The 25,133-nt window shown below is 38.1% G+C and overlaps 2 long non-coding RNA genes across 2 annotated transcripts in view; one reads left to right on the top strand and one right to left on the bottom strand.

Annotated features, from left to right (window-relative positions):
* The window catches only part of LOC134810324 (uncharacterized), a 295,913-nt gene that overhangs the window by 50,014 nt on the left and 220,766 nt on the right, over positions 1–25,133 (top strand). Inside the window, exon 2 of the long non-coding RNA XR_010158082.1 lies at positions 175–224. This is a non-coding gene — a long non-coding RNA (uncharacterized LOC134810324). The remainder of the gene's footprint in view (positions 1–174; positions 225–25,133) is intronic.
* Positions 24,259–25,133, bottom strand: part of LOC134810325 (uncharacterized) — a 47,050-nt gene continuing 46,175 nt past the window's right edge. Inside the window, exon 3 of the long non-coding RNA XR_010158083.1 lies at positions 24,259–24,537. This is a non-coding gene — a long non-coding RNA (uncharacterized LOC134810325). The remainder of the gene's footprint in view (positions 24,538–25,133) is intronic.

The following is a 25,133-nucleotide window of genomic DNA, read 5'->3' as shown; positions in this document are numbered from 1 at the left end:
ATTTTTGAGCTTTATGATCCATTGAGGATGACATGTGAACTATTTCTAAAAATGCAAGACCCATGATTGTTCTTTTTAAGCTTATCTGGATTTTTGTCCCATTCCTAGCTCAGAATTCAAGGCCGTTATGGTGCTCGCATTTTTCTTGCTTATTCTTAATATTTTATTTTCCAGGCATCCAGAGCTGCTTCTCTGACCCTCTGGTTCTTGGCCCAGCTGATAAGGTAACCCCTATTTGTCTGTTTGAATTTCCATGATTTCGTAGCTTCTGTACTGTTTATCTCATTAGTTTTCTTTCATTAACTACTTTGACTTTAGCTTCTCAACTAAGAAACTCGGAGTTTTTCTACTTAAAAGTTCATCCTAATGATCATTACAAATTCCGGCACCCAAGGTTAAGATTTTAGATCCCTGAACTCATTTTATTTACTGGTAAATTCAAAATTAGGAGAGCTACCTTTGTAGCTCTGGGGCACATTGGCTGGCATTTTTGCTTTAGGAGTTTTTTTGGACAGTGTCCCTTTGCTCCTTTTAGTTAGACTAACATCAGTGACCAATTAATTTCTAAACAGAATAGCTAATCTTCAGCAAGTAAGTGCTCTGAGAAACCTTCAGGGTTTAGCCAGATATTCTGTCTTCTTGGGCATAGCCTGTGTGGTTGTACTGGGCTATGTGCTCGTTCTACACTTGGGTTTTATGAAATGCAGTCACCATCTTGATTTTCTTAATTTTATCTTTAAATTTGTGTTTTATAAGTGACGTCTGATGGGACCATAGAGGGTGTAGAAGGTCTTGGAGCCTGCTTCACACAAGGTCCTGCCTCTTGTCATGAGGCTTCTCCCAGGGACAGGTTCTCAGCTGCTCATTCCCCTGCCTCTGCCTGGAGATCACTGTCCCCATATGTCCCCACCACGGTGGCCTGGGTACAGATTTGAGGAGAGTCAGAGGCAGGTGTGCAAACCCCATGTGCTGAGTTGGGGAGGTTGGAGAGAGTTGGGGACTTCATGCCTATGAAGATCTGTACTTGCCTAGTGAGTATCTCTGTGCCCAAAGAAGCAGGACATTAAATGGCAAAAAAAAAAAAAAAAAAAAAAAAAAACCACCATGACAGGTTGAGAAAAAGACTTCAGAAAAAAAGAAAAAATAGCTTTTTTTTTTCTTTTTGAATAAGAAGCCCCACATTTTCATTTTTCACTGTGCCCTGCAAGTTAGGTAGCCAATCCTGCGGGAGTTGTACCTCTAAGGAGGTGCAGGTGGTTTTAATTTATTTTTTAGCATCTTACAGGGTCTGTGATGACACTGCAGGTATACCTTTCCTAATAAGCAAGACTTGAGCACTAGTCAGGGGTTCCATGGCCTCCGGAGGCTGTGGCAGGGCTAGGTCTCCCACAGCTCTGTGAAGTGGCAGATCATCCATTGTTAGGCTCTTCAAGGCCTGTGACCCAGCTTTGTCTTCCCTGTAGCACACTTATTATGGAATTACATTATGTGGTATACACATCATGTCTATTACTGCTTCTCATTATAAAGGCAGGGATGATGCAAACATGTCTTTGTGGAATTTACCCAGTAAAGTTGAGTTCCTAGATAATTCCCAGTACTATAATAAAGGACTGAAAAGTTTAGTGAAATTTTTGCTGGCTTGTTTCTACATATATTTTCTTCCTATTTTCTATTATTTATTTACGTAATATTTATATAAACTATAACTTAGTGCCACATCAGAACATTGAATTGCCATTTCAGTGACTAGTCTTCAGCCTGGTCATTATGGCTGCATTGTGAGTGCCCAGCTCTTTGATGTAGGTTGGTAATCCACACCCGGAAGGAGTCTTGGGTTCCTTTTCAAGTCCATCTAGGTAAATATTTGTGTTCAATATGACGCAGGTTCTCCCTAGGGAAGTTAAGCTGGGTGGTTCAGTTTAGTTCTGTTTAGGAGGGAGTTATCATTAACTTTGGCTTGTTTCTCCTTCTAAAGAAAATAGTCACTGTGGACAGTCCCTATTGAGGTTGCGTATACTCACTGCCAAAGTGAAAAGTCTCATTGTGTTCAGTGCAGGAACTTTTAATTCCAAGCAATGTCTCTGAAAGAAATTAAAAGCAAACTGTTCTGGTTCTCGGTTTTAGCAAATTGGTTCAAAACATATTGCATAATGCCTACCAAACAGCCCTGAGAAAGATTTCCAATTAAGGTCACAAAGCCAGTGTGGCACTTTGGTATCCCATGTTTGGTTCAAAAACTTGGGTTCTAACCCTTACCCTGTTGTTGATGAGTTGTAGAAAGAAAGAGATGACATATGAGAAAGGGACTGGCGGAGTCTGGGACAGAGTAGGCATTTAGTAAAATTTGTTAAAGGGTCTTAAAATAACTTCAAAATTTTTATTTTGTAATTGACAAATAAAAATTATGCGTATTTATGGTTAACAGTATCATGGTTTGAAATATGTATGCATTGTAGAATGACTAAATCAAGCTCATTAACATATGCATTACTGCACACACTTTTTCGTGTAGTAAGAACACTTAAAATCTACTCTCGGCAATTTTAAAGTCTACTACACATTGTCATTGACTATGTGTAGTACTATATAAATTTCTTGAACTTATTCCTCCTTAACTAATTTAAATTTTTTATCCCTTGACCCTTTGACCAACATATTTCCAATCCTGCTCCTCCCTTCCCCCAGCCCCTAGAAATCACCGTTCTACTCTCTGCTTCTATAAGTTCAACTTTTTTAGATTCCACATAAAATTGAGATAATATGGTATTTACCTTTCTGTGCTTGGTTAAAATAACTTTTGTTTTGTGTGCTTTAAAAACCTCACTTAAATTCTTATTATCTACCAGAACGGAAGAAGCATATATGTTATTTAATAATACGATTGATGCTATATTTAAAGTATAATTTGTTTAAGTGAATCTGCATGCATAATGGAGGGGTACTACACTCCCATTTTGCCATTTAGTGTATAATTTCCACAGGCAGCAACAATGGAGATTGGTATTTCCCACTGGTGAGCTCCAGTCTGCCAAGTGTGTCACAGAGCCTAGCTCTTCAGAGGCCACATGGCTGTGGAGTCTCAGTGGCTCCTAGTGGTGCTCAGCAAGAAAGCTCACACGGTGCCTCCTCATCATTCATCTCCTATCACTCAGCAGCAAGCAGAAGCTGCAAACGTAGAGAGCAAGCTGCCACCGATCACCAGGGAAATCACAAAAGTAACTTGGAAAGCAAACATGGCTTCTTCTAGGTAAGATACTAGGAGTTCCAGGTTTTAAGGCTCTAACTTCAAAGTATCAAGATAAAGAAAGCTTCCCATAGCAAATTAATTTTAAGAAAAACACAACAAACATTCCATACGTGATGTTAGAAATCTGTTAATTTATAGTAGGTTGGAAAGTATGAAATTGCCAAGATTCGATTGTTTCTGATCTAAAACATAGCAGGTTAATATGATTCTATTAAGTAATAGTCACATACATTTACCATATAACAATTTGTTTTGCTAATCTTGCTCATCAGCTGAATCCTAAAGCATATCTTGTTTTAGTATAATTTTAGTATTAATTATATCTTTAGACAGAAAGTGTCATTGAGTTTTGTACTGTACTATGGCATCTTGTGCTTTGTTTTTGTCCTAAACATTCAAGTCATACTAGTTTTTATTTTTATTAACTTTTTTTTTCTTGGTAGAGATGGGATTTTGCCATGTTGCCCAGTCTGGTCTTGAACTCCTGGGCTCAAGCGATCCACTCGCCTCCAAGTCATACTAGTTATTAATGAACTGGAATGTTTTATAATTTGAAATCCTCATAGAGAAACTCACTATCATACCCAGAATACTGTCCATAATTTGACCAGGACCCTTATTATCTGGTCTTGCCAAATAAGGATGCTCCTAATACTGGAAAGTTCAAATCTGTAATGTTTTGAAATGTTCCCAGAGCGATGATTACTTAGCGAAGGGCTGTCTGATTTGAAGCTACACATAATAAAGCTATTTCCTCTTGATTTTGCTCCTGATTAAAGAGCCAGAGAAAATGACACCCATCTGAGAATCATTGTGCCATTAGCCAGAAAAAGCATGTACCATTTTCAGAATGTTGGCCAGTAAGAGCCTTTCATTGGTGCCAGAAGCTTGGGACCCAAAGCCATCTTTGTGTTTTTTGTCTTTGACGTTTCCTTTTAGAGACAGTAAGCTTAATCTTCTCTTCTATGCATAAGTGCATGTCATCAGTTATTACAAATATTGGGCTGATGTTATCAGCAAGGTCTAAAGACAAACTGACAGATAATTTAGCTTCAATTGCTAACCCACACTAATCATCCATCCGGTTACATAAAGATGAATGACTGCAGTGTGCCATCTGGGAATATGAATGTTGTATTGTTATTTGCATTGGGAGGCTCTTCACAAAAGCTTTATTATTTTACAGAGGAAATGCCAGCTCTAAAGAGAATAGGGTCCTCTTTACTCTTTTCTTTCTGCCTGATTGTCACCAAATGTCTGACCTTGGCTCTTTGTACCTTAGCTGATAAAATGAAGAAGTTAAAGGAGGCTTATGAAAGGTTGGTAAGGGCATAAAGAAAAGGCTAGATTTCTTTCCTATACCTTTATGTACTGTAGCCCCCAGCATGATTCCAAGAGGCCTAGCATTTTGAGGTCAGAAAGAGAGATTATCTAACAAGAGGAACATTCCAATCAATGTGTCTTTTACTGTGGACAAAAAAAGTATTATATATGGGCTTTCAAAAGAAGGAAATGCACGTAGAGAAAATAATATCCCGTATACTAGACTCTACTATTTATACTAATAGGATACAGTTGTCTGATCTCAGGAAGTAACCAAATTTCTCTTTGTTTCAATTTCCTTATTCCTAAAATAGGGATTCAATAGTACCTACTTCATAGGTGGATGAAAAGATTAAATGAGTTAATATATGTAAAGTTCTTAGAACAGAAACTATGGCCCATGAGCCAAATCAATCCAGCAGCCTGTTTTTTTTTTTTTTTTTTTTTAGTGATCCATGAACTAAGAATTAAAATAAAATGTTTTAAATGATTGCATTTGAAGTGGTTGTATAAGTACTTACATAATATCGTCAATTTTGCCTTTTGGTCCATAAAGCCTAAAATGTTTATTATCTTAAAGAAAAAGTTTGCTGATCCTGGCATAGGACAGTGCTGACACACGGTGAATACTTTTAAAGTATGTACTAGCTATTATTAATAGTATTCCTTACTATACTACATTATACCATATAAAATTATACTCTCATGCTCTCTAAATGAATTGCTAAAGTCAAGAAGAAGGGCCCAAGTATCAAGTAACACTTCATCCAGGCTTTTCTGTAGGCTCAGGACCACCTCAGTTCTCAATCCTTCAAAAGGTACTATGGTTCAGTGAGAGTTCACTCAAGACTAGTGCCCAGATTCCAGAGGCAGGATTGCTATCCTTATAGATTGCTTATTTATTAAACGTTTGCTTAGTGGTCTCCGTGTCTTTTGTTTCTGATGGGTTCATCAGGAAACAAGAGTTCACAGCTTGACAGAAGAGTATTTGGGTTTCTTCCCTAAGGATAAAAGGTGCAGGGTGCAGGCCTCCTTGGGTTCTTTTTTTATAAATTAAAATAAATTACAATAGAGACGGGGTCTTGCTATGTTGATCAGGCTGGTCTTGAACTGCTGGCCTCAAGTGATCCTCCCATCTTGGCCTTCCAAAATGCTGGGATTATAGACATAAGCCACCATGCTCGGCCAACACTTGGGTTCTTTATTTGGTTAATTTAAAGGTAGAGAATGTCTCTAAAATAATTTTAGTCAATTTACATTTTAAAAGTTCCATCAAGAGAGTCAAAGTCTTACTTCATGTTAATAATAAACTTATTAATAGACAACTTATTAGTTAACAGACCCCTTAGAGACATCTATTTCTGATATTGCATATTCAAATTAGCAAAGCATTGGTTACTGATCAAGAAAAAAGGAACAGCTCTCTTAGCACCAACTTTGGAGTATGGGCTTCCTGAATAGAACACCAGTATGTCATTTAATCTGGATAACACTCAGGTTACAGTTTAGCTTAAGTAATCCACTTTAGGTCACATTGCATATGCTGAGTGGTTTAAATTATAGACATTGAAAATTACGTATTTAGAAAATATTTGTTTTATGACATTTGTGTATAAACTTGACAGCAACTAGATTTCTGCTGATTTCTGTGTATAGTTCCTATATTAATTCAAAATGGCATGTTTTATCTTTTAAAAGCAGAAAATTAAGTAGTCTTTTGAAAGATTGACCAATAATTCTGCATTTAACAATCAATAGCTTTTAAAGTGCACCGCACTAAACCTGGGACACAGAGTAAATTTTAAAGAACACAATGCACTCTCTTCTGAAGAGAATCTGTTATTATTTCAAAGTACATTTGATATTCAGATGTGTGTATGTGTGTGTGTGCATTGGAGAGGTGAAGTGGAGAGTGGATTGAAGGAAGAAAGACAACAGGGAATGATATGTTGGAATGTTTTAGACAAGATATATGCATGCCTCAGAGCTGAAGACACAAGCTACTGAAGATAGCATAGTGTGTAGACTGTTAAGTTGTAGCCAGGTTTTCATATGTATTTTCATTATGCTTTATCTAGGTTATAAGTTCCTGGCATCAAGAACCTTGCCTTATGCTCCTTTTACCTGCATAGTCTTGAACAGTGCCTGGGTATTCAAAACTGGGCTCCATAATACAAATATCCATTAACAGCACAATGGACAAATTAATAAATTATACAGCAATCAAAAAGAATAAACTACTGCTATAAACAACAGGAAGAAACTGCACAGACATATTAATGAATAAAATGTATCCAAATTCCATTTTTATGAAGTTCAAGAGTAGGAAAGATTATTCTACGGTAATAGAAGTCAGAAGAAGTGGTTAACTCTGGGGAAGTATTGACTCAGAAGGGATAAGAAACATCTTTCTGGGGGGGTGTTAGAAATATTTTTATCTTGATCTGCCTGGTGATTACATTAGCGTGTGTATATGTGTGTGTATGTGTGTATAAATGATATAAATATGTATGCTTAAGATTTGTGCACTTTATACCTTTTATATTTCAATTAAAAACCAAAGAAAATGAAAAATTAAAACACCATCTCTGTTGATCTAGGGTTGTGGTGGAAAAATTGCTGAGAATAATACGTATAGAGAAATGATATATTTTTACTGAATCAGAGGGTGAGTTGAATAAATGTGATATTTCAAATAAAAGGAAACATTGGGAATGGATTCATTCATTTAAAAAAAATTTTAACTTTTACTTTAGATACAGGGGGTATATGGGCAGGTTTATTACCTGGGTACATTGTGTGATGCTGAGGTTTAGAATACCAATCCCATCACCCTGGTGGTGAGCATAGTACCCCATAGGTAGTTTCTTAACCCACTCTCCCCACTCTACCCTTTAGTAGGGTCTAGTAGTTTGGTGTCTATTTTTCCCATATTTATGTCTATGTGTGCTCATTGCTTAGCTCCCACTTATAAATGAGAACATGCAGTATTTGGTTTTCTGTTTTTGCATTAATTTGCTTAGGATTTTGGCCTTCTGCTCCATCCATGTTTCTGCAAAGGACATAATTTCATTCTTTTTAACAGCTGCTTAATATTCCATAGTGTATAGTATTCCATGGCATATAAGAAAATATACATTTTCTTTAGCCCATCTACCATTGATGGACACCCGGGTGAGTCCATGTCTTTGCTATTGTGAATAGTGCAGTGATGGACATACAAGTGTGTGTATATTTTTGTAGAACAATTTGTTTCTTTTGGATATATACCCAGTAATGGGATTGCAGGGTAGCTCTGTTTAAGTTCTTTGAAAAGTCTCCAGGTGTTTTTCACACAGGCTGGACTAATTTACATTTCAAGGTATAAGTGTATACATTACAAGGTATAAGCGTTCTCTTATCTCAGCAGCCTGGCCAGCATCTGTTGTTTTTTAATTTTTTAATAGTAGCCATTCTGACTAGTGTGAGATGGTATCTCACTGTGGTTTTGATTTGCATTTCTCTGATTAGTGATGCTGAGCATTTTTTCATGTTTGTTGGCCACTTGTATGTACGTCTTCTTTTGAGAAGTGTCTGTTGTCCTTTGCCCCTTTTTAAAATGGGGTTATTTGTTGTTTGTTTGTTGAATTGTTTAAGTTCCCTGTAGATTCTGGATATTAGGCTTTTGTCAGATGCAGAGTTTATGAACATCTTCTTCCATTCTGTAGATTGTCTGTTTACTCTGTTGATAGTTTCTTTGGCTGTGCAGAACCTCTTTAGTTTAACTAGGCTGCAGTTGTCTATTTTTTGTTTTTGTTGCAATTGCTTTTGGGAACTTAGCCAAAAATTCTTTGCCAAGGCTATGTCAAGTAGACTATTTCTAGGTTGCCTTCCAGAATTTTATTTTATTTTGAGGTAGAATTTCACTCTTGTCACCCAGGCTGGAGTGCAGTGGTGTGTGATCTTGGCTCACTGCAACCTCCACCTCCCGGGTTCAAGGGATTCTCCTGCCTCCGCCTTCCGAGTAGCCAGGATTACAGGTAGCCTGCTACCACATCTGGCTAATTTTTTGTATTTTTAGTAGAGATGGGGTTTTGCCCTGTTGGGCAGGCTGGTCTTGAACTCCTGACCTCAGGTAATCCACCAACCTCAGCCTCCCAAAGTGCTGGGATTACGGGCATGAGCCACTGTGCCCAGCTGTCTTCCAGAATTTTTATAGTTTGAGGTCTTACATTTAAATCTTCAATCCATTTTGAATTAATTTTTGTACGTGGTGGAAGGTAGGAGTCCAATTTCATTTTCTGCATATGACTAGTCAGTTATTTTAGCACCATTTACTGAATAGGTGCTTGTTTTTGTCTGCCTTATCAAAGATCAGATGATTTTAGGTGTGCAGCTTTATTTCTGAGTTTTCTATTCAGTTCCATTGGTTTCTGTGTCTGTTTTTGTACCAGTACCATGCTGGTTTGGTTGCTGTGGCTTTATAGTATAGTTTGAAGTTGAGTAGTGTGATGCCTCTGGCTTTGTTTTTTTGTTTTGTTTTGTTTAGGATTGCTTTCATTATTTAGGCTCTTTTTTGGTTCCATATGAATTTTAGAATAGATTTTTCTAATTCTATGAAGAATGACGTCGGTAGTTTGATAGGAATAGCACTGAATCTGTAAGTTGCTTTGGGTAGTAGGGCCATTTTTATGGTATTGATTCTTCCAACCCATGAACATGGAATGTTTTTCCATTTGTGTCACCTCTGATTTCTTTCAGCAGTGTTTTGTAGTCATTTTAAAATGACATCTGGAGTGAATTAAGCATTGTTTCTTGGACTGAGGACTTTCATTGTTAAAATAGGAGAAGGTAAATGAATTTTGAATAGTTTCAGCAAGTTCACAACTTGTTGTTCCATAGATAAACAATAATGTAAACCATTGTACAACATTGTAAACAAAAGTTCATCTATAACTTTATGTGTTGTTGCTTAAGATTCTAAATGGAAAGTGGAAAGTGGGTTGAGTTAGGAGGCTGAGAACAAAATGTATGTTTTATTCTCAAATGGAATGCTGAATGATTTTATGTGTGCTCTTTAACAGATGTGTTTTTATAAAGATAATCCCAGAAAATATTTAGAAGTTTGTAGAGTACTGAACTGGAGGATATTTTCAAACCTGAGTGTGAGCAAGAATCAGCATGAAGGCCAAGAAACACACTCAACTAGCTGGTTTCCTCAATTAGTTTGGTCAGGAGCAGTCTTTTAGAAATTTATCTTCCTTCTTTAGAGAATCATTGGCATTCATCTGTAGTGATTGACACTGGTTAAAGTCAAACAGTCACAAATAGTCTAAGGAGGATTAGGTTTTGTTGTTCATTTTTTTTTCCGGAAATACTTACTATTTAAAATCTCTGGCTGGGCATGGTGGCTCATGCCTGTAATCCCAGCACTTTGGGAGGCCAAGGCAAGTGGATCACTTGAGGTCAGGAGTTCAAGACCAGCCTGAATAACACAGCAAAACCCCATCTCTACTAAAAATACAAAAATTATCCAGGTATGCTGGCACACACCTGTAGTCCCAGCTACTTGGGAGGGTGAGGCATAGGAATCGCTTGAACCTGGGAGGTGGAGGTTGCAGTGATCTCCACCAGAGATCGCACCACTGCACTTCAGCCTGGGTGACAGAGTGAGACTCTGTCTCAAAAAAAAATTAAAATAAAATAAAATAAAATAAAATCTTTAACATGAGGAGGGCCATAGATTGTGGGACCCAGTACAAAACAAAAGTGCAGGGCCTCTTGTTCAAAAAGTAAAACCTTCAAGATAGTAATAGCAGAGCAGTAAACTAAGTATAGAGTGTTTCTAAATGTGGGGCCCTGTGCAGTTGCATAAGTCCCATGCCCATGGAGCTGGCTGTTTCCTAACACTGCATTTGAACTGTTTGTGACCATGGCCCTGGCATGCTCTGCAACCTCATCATCTACCTCCTTCCCACATGCTCCAACTATTTCACATGGCTTGCAGTTCTTAGGATACTTCATGTTAGCTCATGTGTCCATGGCTTTATGCATATGGTTCATTTCCTTCCCAGAATTTTCTTCACTACCAAGGCTGACTGATACGTTCTATTCATTTTTGTCCATTAACTCCCCTGAGAGTTATCCTATCCTTTATTGAGCCATCTCTGATCTTGTGAAGTCTTTATTATTATGCTTTACATATTTTATTATATTTTTGTTTACTTGTTTCTCTTCTAAAATATGAGCTCATTGCAGTGAGAAATTGTTTTATTTACTTCATTGCCTAGTCCAGAGTGGATATTTAATAAATGTTTATTTGTAAATGAACAAAGGGGTAAAATTCTAAACATACAATATAAAGGTAAGCTATATTTAAAATAAGTACAATTTTTTAATTGAACTAGTGTGACATACTTAAAATTAAAAAAAAAAAGGAGTGACTCGACTTAGTCTTTTCAATTTTTCCCATTTCTTATTCAATTAATCTTTAACATATATATATATTTAAAAATTATTTATTTTTGAGACAGAGTCTTATTCTGTCGCCAAGGCTGGAGTGCAGTGGTGCAATCTCTGCTCACTGCAACACCCACCTCCTGGGTTCCAGTGATTCTCATGCCTCAGCGTCCCGTAGCTGGGACTACAGGCACGTGCCACCATGCCCGGATAATTTTTGTATTTTTAGTGGAGATGGGGTTTGCCATGTTGCTGAGGCTGGTCTCGAACTCCCATCCTAGGAACTGCAAATGATCCACCCACCTCAGCCTCCCAAAGTGCTGGGATTACAGGCATGAGCCACAGCCCCTGACCAATCTTGAATAATTTTTATATTCAAATTGGTAAAATAATTTGACCTCATTCTTACACTCTGGTTTACTCTATTTTTACTTTCACATTTTTGTCTTTTAGTGCTAGGATTAATAAGTCCACTTCACATAAGTAAGATGACAAGGGAGTTATTAGGAGTGATGTTTTGGAATAAACTTTTCTGAGAGATTATTATATCCTGAATGAATAAATGAACCAATAACTGAATGCTAACAGTAGCTGGACTAGCAATAATTGCTTTCCTTACGTTTTTATTTACAGTTTTTTATTGTTATTTCCATACACCATGGCCAAATTCTTTCTTGTTCCTTTGCAATAATTTCCACCAACTGCTGGAAAGTTAACAGGTATAAACTGAAATATAAACTGCAGTTTCTCTAGAGTTTTGTGCTGCCTTTTCACTCAGTGAGACATTACTTTCCAGTCCCAAGGGTCAAGATCATGAATCATTTTATTATTTTATTTCCTCTTTTTTCTTTTTCAGGAAAAGTAATTCATCTGAGAAGGCTGACACCCTCTGGGCACTATAAAAAGCTCTGTTTAATAGCAAGCAAAATGAAGAAGGGAGGAGACACCCTTAGCTGAGTAAAGGGTAGACTGAGGATATTTCTGGCCCTGACTGTAGTCTGTAAGAAAACAGAAAAACAGAAACAAGTGGAAATATAATGAGGAGTAAGCCTCATCCAGGCAGTGGTAACCTGGAATAACGATAGTCACACAGAGCGCTGTAGTCCTCAAAGCAAGACTGTTCCAAATCATGTTTATTGAGCATTCACAATTTCAGAAGACCTGGTCTCAGAGCTGCTGGAGCCTAAATCCTAAGAAAACAAATGAACAGAGTGATCACTGCATGATGTTTTCTCACATTTATTTCATGCTTTATTCCAGGGTGGGAATTGTGTACTGATTATGATTATGGTAGGTAGGAAAACACTTTAAACTTAAGTTTTGTGAGAGAATTGAGGTAATCATTGGGGAAAAAATAGGCATGGGAGAGAATTATGCCAAGCATATTGGATGGGATGGAAAAAATAAGAGTTTGAGGAAAGCGAGGGTTATTTTATTAAACAAGTGAACATATATTTTTTCTTATATTATTTGTTTTGTCATCAATTCAAAAGCTTTTGCTTTTCACATGTGAACCTTTTTTTAAACTTTTATTTTAGGTTCAGGCATACATATGCAGGTTCATTATATAGGTAAATTGCATGTCACGGGGGTTTGGTGTACAGATTATTTTGTCATCCAGGTAGTAAGTGTAGTACCTGAGAGGTAGTTTTTTGATCTTCTCCCTCCTCCCCACCTCCACCCTCAAGTATGCCCTGGTGTCTGTTGTTCCCTTCTTTGTGTCCATGTGTGCTCAATACTTAGCTCCCACTTATAAGTGAGAACATGCAGTATTTGATTTTCTGTTCCTGTGTTAGTTTCCTTAAGATAATATGTAAGCCGATATTTGAGAAGGAAAATTAAAGAATGGAATGGAGGGAAATAATATCAGTAGGAAAGCCTGAAAACAAACTGGGACAACTAATTTTATTCATTCATTCACTCATTCATTCACCCATGTAATTGTCTAATGCTTGCCAGGCAAAATAACAGATCCCACTAACTTTGTTTTGTTCCTTTTTTTAAATAGAATGGCAAAAAGCTGGAGCTATTCTTTTTTTTTTTTTTTTTTTGGAGATGGAGTCTCACTCTCCCGAGTAGCTGGGATTACAGGCATGTGCCACCATGCCCAGCTAATTTTTTTTTTTTTTTTAGTAGAGACAAGGTTTCACCATGTTGTCCAGGTTGTTCTCAAACTCCTGACCTTAGGTGATCCACCTGCCTCGACCTCCCAAAGTGTTGAGATTATAGGCATAAGCCACCGTGCCTGGCCAAATGGAGCTATTCTTAACCTCAGCTCTGCAACTGTCTGTTTATTGCCATTTCTCAACCAATTTACATGTCTCCTTTTCAGTCAACTCCACTAGGATCTATAGGCTCACAATATAAAATCAAAACTATACATATAATTAAATCATACAAATATACTATCTACTTTGTTATATTTTTATAATAAATACATACATAATTGACCAATATATAATGTATATATTTGAATTGTGGAATAAAAAGGAACGTAAAATATCTGATTATTTTTGTGATGATTTTCTATGTCATATATTTATCTGGATGATTAATTTCCCATTGAACTTAAGAAAATCTATTTTAAAGTATAAAAAATTCCTATTTACACCTGAAAGTAACATAGCTATTACTGGTATAATGATAGTGATAATAATAGCTAGCATATATTGTGTGCTTCATGCCAGGTGCTATTCCAGATACTTTAAATATACTACTTTAGCTAATCCACACAACTTTTTGAAGAAAGTACTGTTATTATTTCTATTTCCTAGATGAGGAAACTGAGGCTCACAGTGTTTAAATCACTTTCCAGGGTGATGTGGAGAGAGAAGAGCTTGTGTTTAAGTGCAGTCTGGCTGGCAGGAGAACCAAGCTCTAAACTCCCAAACGCTACTGCATGTGCAGTGTTTATGGTTTAGCAATAGCACTTAATAGATATGTAATGTTGCCAGAGTGGTGTGGTGCTACTTCATATCAATTCATCAGGAATACTTCATGGTGCAGAGATGCATCTTGTGCATCAGCACACAGAAAACTGGAAAAACACAAATATTTTACACTGTTCTTGATCTTTCAACTGTAGTCATTTAGGAATTTTACCATTTCCTTCTTTGGCCTGTGGGCCATTGTTATTTCTCTTACTTACAATTCAAATTCCCACGAGAATAGAATTAGGAGGTTTTCCTTTTCCCTGATAGAGAGCCAGACAGCTGACAGGAAATGCTAGAAAGAAACCTAAGAATTTGAAGAAATAATTTCCAAAGTTACCTACCATTCCTTTCATTTAATTTACTTTTTCCCTCTTAACAACTTCTCTCCCTTTCTATTTCTTCTTCCCTTCCCTCAGCTTAAGAGGTATAATGGGAAGTATCTCTTCTTTCTATTTTTTCTTCCTTTTTTTTTTGAGATGGAGTTTCGCTCTTGTTGCCCAGGCTGGAGTGCAATGGCGCAATCTTGGCTCACTGCAACTTCCGCCTCCCGAGTTCAAGGGATTCTCCTGCCTCAGCCTCCTGAGTAGTTGGGATTACAGGCATGCGCCACCACACCGAGCTAATTTTGTATTTTTAGTATAGATGGGGTTTCTCCATGTTGGTCAGGCTGGTCTCAAACTCCCAACCTCAGGTGATCTGCCCTCCTCGGCCTCCCAAACTGCTGAGATTACAGGTGTGAGCCACCGCGCCCAACCTCTATTTCTCTCTTTTTTTTTTTAAATTATACTTTAAGTTCTAGGGTACATGTGCACAACGTGCAAGTTTGTTACATATGTATACATATATCATGTTGGTGTGCTGCATCCATCAACTTGTCATTTACATTAGGTATATCTCCTAATGCTATCCCTCCCCCAGTCCCCCACCCCACAACAGGCACCGGTGTGATGTTCCCCACCCTGTCCAGCCTCTATTTCTTTAATCTTCCTCAGACTCATCTCCATAGGTTATCTGGAATATCTTTTTAAAAATGTTATTCTGGAGGAAACAATCACTGGGTTGTGTAAATATTGTGGCAATATTTCTTTTCTTTCAAACTTCAGATGAGTTTGGGAGTCAGCGAACAAGCCATAGGATGTGTGTAGCTTTAGCTGTGCCAAGGGCAGTGGACTGGAGCTGGTCACTACGAGGAGGCCCAGGACTACATCCTCTCTTACAGGCACCATTGACCATGGGGCAGACAGCGCAGATGGTGCTAGACAGGAGTAGGCTGCTTCTACTGTGTGAACACTCACCTCCCACAGGGCTCAGTCGTCGGGGCAAACCATGCTTCTTATTGACTGCTGAAAGGATTAGTCTGGCTTTTTTTCTCCTTTATCTGCTGTGAGTTCCCTCTGATATTTCTATTTGCGCAGCAGTGCCATCTACCTCTGTACCCTAACCCATCTCCCCATCTGCTAACTCCTCTGCAAGCTGGCACTCTGTCCTGAAGGTGGGAAGTAGTTTGACAGTCTTTGATAACACTTCTCTTGTAAGTGACAGGCCAATGAAGAACAGCCATGCCAGGTTGGTGACTTGTTCAGATGTGACTGCACAAATGTGAGTTCCATGCTTGGACAGAAGCCATATGGGCAGCTCGAGGGCCCTCTGAATTCAGATGTAAAGAAATGGACTCGGATGTTAATTCTTTTGGGGATATTGGACTGTATGCCAGAAGATTTCTAAGTTATTAAGTATTATTTCTTATGTTGTCAAGGCATCACATGTTAACTTTCCCAGTGAATGAAATTTATTTCCAAAGTGGTATACAAATAGCAATGGTTTCTGCCACTTTTGCCTGAAGCTACTTTAGTTGTTTATTCATAAATTTTATAGAGACTTAGCCATAGGTTATACGACTTCTGGTAGAGCTGAAAATCCACCTTCTGTGTGTATGTGTGTATGTGTGCATGTGTGTAATGAATCCTTCAGAAACCAGTATGGGTTTTCAGTGCCTTGGGCCCAGACCACAGATTCTGTCTGAGTGCGCTCATTTCCAAGTGGTGTGCAAGGAGTCATTGCTGTGGAATGATCTCATTTATGATGTGGATGGGAAATGGAAATTCCAGTTTTGTTTTTGCTTCAGAATATTTCTGCTTTTTTTGGTTTCCATTTAAATACTGAAATATTTAAATGCAAAACACGAGCAGATTTTTTCCCCAATGTACCTTATTTCATGCTTAACCATTTTATTACCAAATTATCTTTACTCAGTAATAAGATATTCCTGGATAAGAATGCTACATAATGAACTTGGATCAGATTTTATTACCTGATGATCTTTTTACCTTGGCCAGGTTGGCAGCTTGAAATCTAGTCTTAATAAAATTTTGCTTATTTGACTTATTTATAATTGGTTTTTAAAAATAAGTTTTAAGGGGTGGATTTTGATTCTTGCCAGTGAAATCTTATACTAATTTATTTTTTCCTGAAGGATTCTGAATGTGTTTAAAAAGCTATATTTAGGAAGGGCTTCATGCAACATCTGAGTAGTTGTGCAGCAGCTGGGTAACTGCACATAAGGAACTTGACTCAAAGCTCAGAATGCTAATTGAGAAAGAGCCTGTGTTTAGTTCCAAAGTCAAGGGGAAAGCAATGTGGGAGGTAATTATCCAATTTAGGATATTGCTTGTTTAAAAGAGTTACTGTGCTAATAAAAATATAATGAGGTCTAGTTCCCTGGGGCTGCTGTTTATTTTTGCATCTCTCCCCAGGAGATATCTCCAGGTGCAAGATGGCTCAGTGAGACCATGTCCTACTCTTGGCTCTGACTCCATTAGAAGGTGGGCGTCTACTTCCTGAGAAACACTAAACCCAATACTGACATGACACTGGGAAAGTAAATAATGTACAAGAACGGCAAGATAATCCTCTTGCTATTCTTGGCATTGGTGAGGGTCTTATGTCAATTTCTGGTTTATCATTATATTTTAATTTCAAGAGAGATTAGTGATAGGGAAGAATAAGAGGATGAAAATAAAGATTTAAAAAAAGGATTTAGGGAGGAGGGTTAAAGAACACAGTCATTGGTTTGGAGAAAATCATGTACATTTATAACATGTAACTTAAAGTGAAAATGTACTATGAATCTCAGGGGAATACCTCTGAAACGGGACAGTTAGAAATTTACCTAGGAAATAATCTAGGCCTCCTGTTTTACTGCAAACTTGAATAAATAAGATAGCTTTGGAAGTAAATGGCATTTTCAATATAGGAAATAATGGATAAGGAAATTGTTTTTAGTCCATCTCAAAAATTCCCTTCTCTTCTAGCGTGATTTGCACATCAAGTGGAAGGGCTTTTGCCCTCTGGTCTGTTCTGGTTTTCAGTAACATAACATTAAGATTCTTTCTTTTGTGTTTCTTCTACATGTTTACTCCTTCTGGCTCCCACAACAGTCCTTTGCTCCCCACAATCCCTAACCTTCTACCGACTGGTCCCCCCCATCCCTTTACTACCCTGCATCCCCTTGTTGGCTTCTCTCCTTTCCTTAACAACCTTGATTCTGAGGGCAATTGTCATGTCGTTCCCTTATGTACACACTGGGCTACCCTTCGCCTCTCTCGTTTTGTAGAAGTCTCTTAGAAAGCCTAGAGCCCTGGTTCAGTCCAAGAGTCACCCTGCTCGGTGCCTGCTCTGTGCAGCTGGGCTTGGCTGGAGAAAATACTCAACTCAACCCCTTTAAATTCATCACCACACACATTAAACAGAACTTGGCAGCCACTGGACAGCCATTCTATACTTTCCTAGCTATTCACTCTCCCACTCTCCTGAACATGTATTTTACATCTTCTCCTCTCTTTGCTCCAAACTCCAACACCACCTCTTCCATCTTGACTCTCAGCTGAGGACCCCAATTCCTGCTTCATGAGTATATTGAAGTAAATAGAAGAGAACTTGCACAGATGACTACTGCCCTACCTATCTGCTTGGCAGCATCCACCTCGTCTGCCTTTGGTCTGCACCGTAGGAGCTCTGTGTCAATCCCTGTACTCTTGCATAGATCTCATCTCATCTTGCTTCCTCAAGGACATAGCTCCAGCAAGTCCCCTTTCTTTCTTCTAAGTTGTCATTTTTTCCTGCTCTTCTCAATTGCAACCATCAGCATATATGTATGCACTTTTTCTTTCAATTTCAGAAAGCTTTCTTTCAATCCTCCTTCCCCTGCCAGCTGCCATACCATTTCATTGCTCCCCTTGTGTTAAAACAACCCTAAAGATATTTCTATGCTCACTGTCTGCAAATCCTCTTTCCTCATTCCCTCTTAAGTCCACTTCAGTCAGGCTTATGCTTCAAATACTTCACCAGGATGGCTCTTGTCAAAGCCACCAGTGACCTCCTTGTTGGTAAATGTACTGAATAATTCTCAGTCCTTGTCTTACTTATCCTACCCATGAATCTAATAAAGTGGAAGCACTCCCTCCTTGACATCCTTGCTTTGCTTCCAGGATACCCCAATTTCTTGGGTTTCTTCCTATCTCATCAGTTACTCCTTTTTTGTCTCCTTTGCTGCTTGTTCTGCTCTCCATTTCTCCATTTCTCTCCACTCCTCAGGTACTGTGGGTTCTGTTTATAGATCTCTTTTCTTTATATTTATTTTCTTGTTGACCTCACCCAGTTTCATGATTTTGAATATCATCTGTGTACTGATGTACTGTAATGAACATCTTCAGCCCATACCCTCTCCTGACCTTCAGATTTTTGTATGCAACTGCATACCTGACGTATCTAGTTGGATATTTAATAGAAATCTCAAATTTAATATGCCCCAAATAGAGAGTCCCTGATCTTTCCTCCCAAATCTGTTTTACCTTCAACCTTTCCAATCTTGGTCAATGGCAACTCCATTTTTCCATTTGCTTACATACAAAACCTTGGAGTCACCCTTGACTATTTATTTCCCCTCATAACCTATGTCCAATCTATCAAGAAATTTTATTCTCTCTACCTTGAAAATATATCCATAATCTAACTATTCCTCATCCCTAACACTGCAGTACTGGCCTGTGCTATCATTTCCAGTTAGTCTCCTGGTTTCTACATTCGGTTTTCAACCTAGTATCTTTAAAAAAATGAAAGTTAGATGATGTGACTTCTCTTTTCTGACTCTATAATGGCTCCCATTTTTCCCAATTAAAAAACAAAGTCCTTATAATGTCCTATGGAGCCTACCTTAATTTCCTAGAGCTGTTGTAACAAAGTATCACAAACTGGATGGCTTGTAACAGTGGAAATATTCTTTTACAGTTCTGGAGGCCAGAAGTACAATACCAAGGTGTTGGCATGCTCCCTTTGAAAGTTCTAGGGGAGAATCCTTCCTTGCCTCTTTCAGCTTCTTGTGACTCCTGGTGTTCCTTGGCCTGTGGCAGTGAAACCGATCTCTACTTCCCACTTTACACAGCCCTCTCTTTTCTCTTATAAGGACACTTGTTACTGTATTTAAGCCGCTGGATAATCCAGGATCATCTCATTTTGAGATGATTAAATTATTTGCATTTGTAAAAACTCCTTTTCCAAATAAGGTCACATTTACAGGTTCCAGGAGTTAGGATTTGGGCATATCTTTTGGGGGTCCCGCATTTATCCCACTCTAGATCCCCACCTTCTGTGAACCCGTGTTCATAGACCACTCCTCTTCTTGATCACCTTTTTGAAACTACACTGGCTTCGCTGATTATCTCAAACATGCCAGGTGCTCATAGATTAGGGCCTTTTGCACTGGCTGTTCCCTCTGCCTGTTACACTCTTGCTCCAGATACTGATAGGGCTCACTCCCTCGTTCATCTTTCTCATGAGGTCTCCCCTGGATAGTCTATTTAAAACTGTAATGCTCACCTTCCTTCTTACCTTGCTTTTATTTTTTTTTTCTCCCATTTTAGTTGGATAGGACAATCCTTCTGCTTCATGTGGTGTTGCCTGGGGTGCTAGGATGGCTTGAGGGTCCAGATGGCCTCAGACATGTGGCTGGCAGTTGATTCTGGCTGCCATATGGGAGCTAAATTGAAGCTGTTGGCCAAGGGCCTGGGTTCTTCTCCATGTGAGCCTCTCCATGTAGCTGTTTGGGCTTCTTCACTGATTGGTGGCTGAGTTCCAGGGAAGAATATTCTAAGAGGAAGGAAGTAGAAGCTGCCAATCTTCTTAAGGTCTGGACTTAGAAGTACACAGAATATTATTTTCGCTGTATTCTTTTGGTCAAAGTAGTTGCAAGGCCAGTCTAGATTCAAGGGGAGAAAAAGTAAACTCTACCTCTCAGCTGAGGGAATGGCATGTTGTACACGAAAGACAGAAACTGATGTATAATTTTTAGAACTATCTACGAAAAGGACCTTCCTGGGTCCCTGATATTATGCCATTGTGGCTGCCCACAAAATGGACATCTTTATCTTTGTGTTTATTCTTTTTCTTTTCTTTTTTGAGACGGAGTCTCGCTCTGTCACCCAGGCTGGAGGGCAGTGGCCGGATCTCGGCTCACCGCAAGCTCCGCCTCCCGGGTTCACGCCATTCTCGTGCCTCAGCCTCCCGAGTAGCTGGGACTGCAGGCGCCCGCCACCACACCCGGCTAATTTTTTGTATTTTTAGTAGAGACGGGGTTTCACCGTGTTAGCCAGATGGTCTCGACCTCCTGACCTCGTGATCCACCCGCCTCGGCCTCCCAAAGTGCTGGGATTACAGGCGTGTTTATTCTTTTTATCCTGCCATCATGTTATTGACATCGCCCTGATCTTTAAAAAAGCAAATAAATAAGCAATATTTTTTAGATTTTAAAATTTGAAACACATAGATAAATCAGTTTATTAGCCATCCTCACTGTTCCATGCATGAAACTCATGAAAATTATTCTATGTGCAGTGGAAGAAGATAAATCAATTTATTTTATTTTATTATTTATTTATTTATTTTTGAGATGCAGCTTAGCTCTCTCACCCAGGCTGGAGTGCAGTGGCTCAATCTCGGCTCACCGAAAACTCCTACTGCCATGTTCAAGCAATTCTCCTACCTCAGCCTCCCAAGTAGCTGGGATTACAGGCACCCGTCTCCATGCTCAGCTAATTTTTTTATTTTCAGTAGAGACCAAACCATGTTGGCCAGACTGGTCTCAAACTCCTGACCTCAAGTGATCCGCCCGCCTCGGCCTCCCAAAGTGCTGGGATGATAGGTGTGAGCCACCATGCCTGGCCTGAGAAATTAATTGTTAAGCCTTAAAAATTAGTGCAAGTTTTATATAGTTTGCCTTAGTTTCACATTCAAAGAAATTACTCCTTGACATTATTACTGCTACTTGACAGGGTCCTGATCTATAATCATATAGAAGAGGCAATCATTATTATAAATAATATTTTGAAGGTCTCAAACCATTCTAGTGATAGTGGATTTTAGAAAATCTCAATATAGTTAGGTAAGATTTTTCTGCTCTTACCTAGTAAAAATCAGTGATTAAATAAGAGGATATCTAATGGAAGCTAAAGTTTATTGCTTTTTGAAAGGGGTTATGCCACCTCCATTGTGAAACTACATTTCCTTAAATTGAAAATAGGGGATGTATGTCTTTTGTTTATATCTACTTTTCTGTTTTGGTCTGCTCTTACTGCCAAACAAAATATTACAGACTGTGTGGTTTAAACAAAAAACAATTTATTTCCCATAGTTCTGGAAGCTAGATGTCTAAGATCAGAGTGCCAGCGTGGTTGAATTCTGATGAGGGCCTACTTCCTCACTTGCAGACAGCTGCCTTCTCTCTGTGTCCTCACATGACAGAGAAAGGGAGGAGGAGAGAGAGACACAGAAAGAGAAACCGAGAGAGTGCGCACGAGAGAGCAAGCTCTTGCTTTCTGGTATCTCTTTTTTAAGGGAAACTAATCTCATCATGAAGACCTCACTCTCATGACCTCATCTAAACCTGATTACCTCCCAAAGGTCCCATCTCCAAATACAATCACAGTGGGGCTTAGGGCTTCAACATGTGAATGTGAGCTCATAGCATTGACTTATTTTTTTCATCTCTCCATATAGACTACTGGTAGCAGATGAGAATGAAACATATAAATGAAGCAAAGAATACATTTCAACATAAGTTCTGTAAAATTCATTCACCAGTCATAAAATTTTATTTATTACAAATCTTTTCATAAGCTTATTCTCTTCAATATAGGAAATTATCGTTCAGCCAGGGATATGTAAAATTGGCATAGTAGAAAGACTAATGGCTTTTCAAAGGTGTCCACATCCTAACCTCTGGAATTTGTGAACATGTTTTCTTACAGAGCACAAGGCACTTGGCAGATGTGATTAAGGCTACAGAATTTGAGTGGGGAAATTATACAGGTAGGCTCAATCTAATCATACGAGACCTTAAAAGTGGAGAAGATTGAGAAGGTCAGAGAGATTCAATATTAGAGGGGCTCAACCCACCAGTGTTGGCTTTGAAGATGCAGGAATGGGACCTCTAAAGGCTGGGAATAGCCCTCAGCTGACAGCCAGCAAAGAAACAACTACCTCAGCCTATAACCTGTAACCAAAAGGAACTGAATTCTGCCAACAACCCTAATGAGTAGGAAATAGATTCTCCCCTAGAGCCTCCAGAAAGGCATATGGCCTGCCAACACCATGATTTTAGTTCAGTAAAACCCATACTGGACTTCTGGTCCACAGAACTCTAAGACATTACAATTGTATTGTTTTAAGCCACTAAATTTGCTATAATTTTTTATGGCAGCAAAAACCAAAACAAAACACAAAAACACACACAAAAAACCTAACACCATTTGTTATGAATTAAAGACCTCAGTTTCCAAATTCTAAAAAGTCACCCAAACATGGCAGATTCTTCTAATCAACGACAATAGTTGATACTTATTTTAGCAACTATTCTAGGACCATCACAGACATTTTTGGAATCACTGTAGTACTATGTTCTTTGAAAGCAATTACATATGATCCCTCACTTATGATGGTTCAACCTATGATTTTTCAACTTTATGATGGTGCAAAAGTGATATGTATTCAGTAGAAACTGTCCTTTGACCACATATCCAACCATCTTGTTTTTCACTTTTACTATAGTATTCAATAAGTTATGTGAAATTTCAATACTTTATTATGAAATAGGCTTTGTGTTAGATTATTTTGCCCAACTGTAGGCTGGGCAAATGTATGTAAGTGTTCTGAGCACATTTAAGTAGGCTAGGCTAAAGTAAGGTGTTCGATAGGTTATGTGTAGCAAATGCATTTCAACTCACAATATTTTCAATTTATGATGGGTTTATTAGGATGTAATCCCATCATAAATTGAGGAGCATCCGTGTATCATTTTGAACTATGGCTTTTGACGTATTTCTAGGTGAGCTGGGAAACACTATGTCAGATTAACAGCTGGATTGGGAGAGTAGATAGGTCATGCTCAACAACAAGGAATAGAAGTTAGTGGAGGCATTCTGGAAAATTCAGAAGTTGTATAGAGTCTGAAGTCCTTAGTTCTTCTACTAAAATATTCCTTATTAAAGAAAACTGTGCTTGATTTCAGAGCACGACTCTAAATCCACGGTATAGTTGGATTCACATTCATCATGTAGCCCCCTCCTCTTTTTTCTTAACCTTCTAACTTTCAAGATGAAGACATTGAATACAAAGTCAAAGGTGACCCAGGTATTATAGTGTTGTTTTAATTACCTGGGAGCAAAGGTAAGCCACCTTGAGTGCACTTGTTTTAACACACTGAGGAGCTATCGGTAGGTTTTGCCAGATTAAAAACAAAGAAAAATTGGCATCAAACATAAAAATATTCAAACAAGAAAAAAATTTGCCAAATAATATTTTAGGCTGTTTCACTAAGAAGCACTTTGGCTTTTGGTAAATGGATGAGGAATAAAACTAGAATCATGAGAGAGATTATTTCATGTCAGGCAAATTATTAGAAATACAGAGAAAATTAAATGATCTACTAAGCAGTCATGTGACTTAGTAGGCTATGCTAAACTATGATGTTTGATAGTTTAGATGTAATAAATTCGTTTTCAACTTACAATATTTAGGCTTACAATATTTCAACTTATAATGTTAATATAGTGAATTAATTTTCCATCAGAAATTTTGAATCTGGGCAATGCAAGTTATTACCTTTGTTACCCTGGACACACTGAGCCTTGAACTTCATTTTCCTTATCCATAAAATGGGAATAATAACAATACTTGCCCTATTTATCAACTATGGCTCAAGGGAGAGATACTATGTGGAAAATAGTATTTTAGCAAACATAAAATATTGGGTATTCCAAAACATTATCATTAACACAAAAGACTTTTTATTACTTACTTAATTTACTGAGAGAAATTATTGCACCTCTTAAAAAAAAAGTATATTTTTTGTAAATGATACTTGTTGCTTTTTTGTGTGATAGAAGGAAGTGTTTCAATTAGCCAAGTGTGGGGGTGCACACCTCAGTCCCAGCTGCTTGGGAAGCTGAGGTAGGAGGATCACTTGAGCCTAGGAGGTGGAGGTTGCAGTGAGCCGAGATTGCACCACTGCACTCAAGCCTGGGTGACAGAGTGAGATCCCACCTGAAAAAAGAAAGAAAGAAGGGTTTGAAAGAATATATTTTCTCAATTACAAAGAAGTCTAGTAAAGAAATACAAATTTTATCTATTAAAATGTACAGTGTTCTCTGAGGACTGAAAGTGTTTTTATGAAAATGCAAGTTAGTTATGTCCAATTTGTTTATTCATTAGTAACTCTATGGAAGAATAGTATAAATATAGAAAGCACTCTAATTACAAGTGTGCTACTTGATGGTGTCACCAATAAAATATCACCCCCAGTAAGCAACACCCACATCAAAAACCAGAATATTACCAGCACTCAGAAACCCTCTTCTTTGCTTGCCTCCTCATTCCCAAGGGTAACCACTTCTAACAGATTATACTAGTTGTGCGAATTTTATACTTTATATTACTGGAATCATAGTATATATTTTGCATCTGGCTTGTTTCACTTGACATTGTTTGTGAGACTCATCCATATTTTTATATATAGTTATAGGGTGATTATTCTCATTGCTATATGGCATTTTGTTGTGTGAATATATCATTTTGCTTATTCGTTCTATTGTTGATAGGCATTGGGTAGTTTCTAACTTGCAGCTATTATCCATGTTCTA

Source organism: Pan troglodytes, chromosome 5, assembly GCF_028858775.2.
Source record: "Pan troglodytes isolate AG18354 chromosome 5, NHGRI_mPanTro3-v2.0_pri, whole genome shotgun sequence".
In the NCBI taxonomy this organism is placed as follows: Eukaryota; Metazoa; Chordata; class Mammalia; order Primates; family Hominidae; genus Pan; species Pan troglodytes.
Note: the sequence above shows the minus strand (reverse complement) of the source record. Positions and strands in the feature narration are given on the sequence as shown.